Source organism: Pteropus medius, unplaced genomic scaffold, assembly GCF_902729225.1.
Source record: "Pteropus medius unplaced genomic scaffold, Ma_sr-lr_union100, whole genome shotgun sequence".
NCBI lineage: Eukaryota > Metazoa > Chordata > Mammalia > Chiroptera > Pteropodidae > Pteropus > Pteropus medius.
Genome location: NW_024340692.1, coordinates 7,329,402 through 7,331,514, shown reverse-complemented (window position 1 = coordinate 7,331,514; position 2,113 = coordinate 7,329,402). Strand labels below are relative to the sequence as shown.

General features: G+C 32.3%; 1 pseudogene; it reads right to left on the bottom strand.

Annotated features, from left to right (window-relative positions):
- Positions 1 to 1,706: 1,706 nt before the first annotated feature.
- LOC120600193 (uncharacterized) lies at positions 1,707 to 1,825 on the bottom strand (annotated as a pseudogene).
- Positions 1,826 to 2,113: the final 288 nt, after the last annotated feature.

Here is a 2,113-nt window from a genome sequence, read left to right as displayed (position 1 = left end):
GTGGCATTATTTCACAATTTTGTAAATCTCTTTAAACTATGGATTAATGGAGGATATAGTTGGATTTACAATATGCTTCTGCATTTTTTTGTTGCTTTGTTGGTTAACATATATGAAGAAAATATAGCTTCACAATGATATATATTTGAAAAGGGAAAAATAATTTGATATGCTTTTCAGATAAGTAGTAATTTATTTTTTTATTAAATTTATTAGAGTGACATTGGTTAATAAAATTATACAGGTTTCAATTGTCCAATTCAATAATATGTCATATGTATATTGCATTGTGTCTTCATTGCTTATAGTTAAATTTACTTTCATCACCATATATTTGACCCCCTTTCTAAAAGGTTAGTTACAATGTAGAGTCAGAAATAGAATCAGTGAACATTAAAACCTGAAACTGTATCTCTAAATAATAAAATTCATTAGTTTCTCTTTCTTTTTGAATGACACAGAATATTACAAGAGGTGTACTTAAGGGAGATTATGTGACTTTACATGACAATGTGGACATTGCAACTATGATTAAGTTTATGGACCTTGAGCTAGGGAGATTATCCTAGGTTATTGGGCTGGCCCAATATAAAATCACCTTATCCCTTAAAAGCAGAGAACCTTACCTAACTGCAGAGAGAGAGACAGACAGACAGACAGACAGAGAATGAATGAACGAATGAATGAATGAATGAATGTCAGAAAAAGAAGCAGTACAGGTTTGCATTGTGAGACACTCTAGCCACTGTTACTGACTTTAAAGACTGAGTGAGAGGACCATGAGCCAAGGACTGTTCATTGTCTCTGGAAGCTGAAAATGTCCTTTAGCTGACAGCCATCAATAAAAAGGGACCTTAGTCCTACAACTGCCAGGAATTAAAGTTTGCCAACAGCCTGAATTAGTAAGGAAACAAATTTTTCCATAGAGCCTTCAAAATAGATCACAACCATGCTGATCCTTGTTATGTTAGTCCAATGAGATCTGTGTCAGACTTTTGATCTACAGAGCCATTAGTTAATTTGTGCTGATTTAAACTGCAAAGTTTGTGGTAATTTGTTTTGGCAGTAATAAAAAAATGATACAATTATTATAAAAACTCTTTTGACCATAGAGTCCCCTGGGTAGTGTCCCAGGAACCGCCAATGTTTCAATACTTCTTACATTGGAAATTGCTGTTCTAGACCTACAGTAACATGTCATAGTAGAATTAGTTGATATATCCAAATTATTTCTTATACTTCTGCTGTGTTTTCTATTTTTTGTCTTTTTTGACAATGATACTTTTTATATGTAACAATAGAGCTTTGTATTTTTAAAACCAGTTACCTTTTTTTATCCATTTTGTCACTTTAGATTAAAAAATTAAAGTAAAAAACAATGTAAGTGGTTTAAACTGAAAAATTTGCTTCCACCTAGATCCTATACAAATTTAAAGAAATTTAAACCCTCCTGCATTGTGTTACTTACATTCTAGACAATTACGAAACATACCAGCATTTATTAAATTAATAAACATCTAAATCTTTTCTCAACTTTGAAGAGAAAACATAGGGTCAAGAATATACTTTCCAGTTTCAGAAAAGCATATTTGATTTAAGATGCTTAAGTCTTCAGAGAAAAAAAATTCTATCAACAAATTATAAACCACTTGAATTTAATTATAGTTAATTATTTTCCAGTACCATATATATATATATATTTTTAAAGCCTACAGCACCTGGTCTTCCTAGGTGGTCTCCCATCCAAGTACTAAGCAGGCCGGACCCTGCTTAGTTTCTGAGATCAGATGAGATCGGGCATGTTCAGGGTGGCATGGCCATAGATCAACAGCCTTGTTCATACATTTTTTTGTAGGAAGATATAAACATCATAGAAAAATAAATTAGTAATGGGCATTTTGATGTAAAAATTTCTAACTTTTTAAAGTGCAGTAGGTCTACCTATTAAGCCAATGACATAGCTACAAACTGTTTTAGAACTTCATATTGGCTCTACACGATTTTCTTCTAGATCTTTGCTAAGTTAGCTCTTTTTGATGATTCAGGTGTCAGTATAAATATATCCTCAGGAAGCCCTTACCTAATCACCCCAACCCCTATGCATTATTCATCT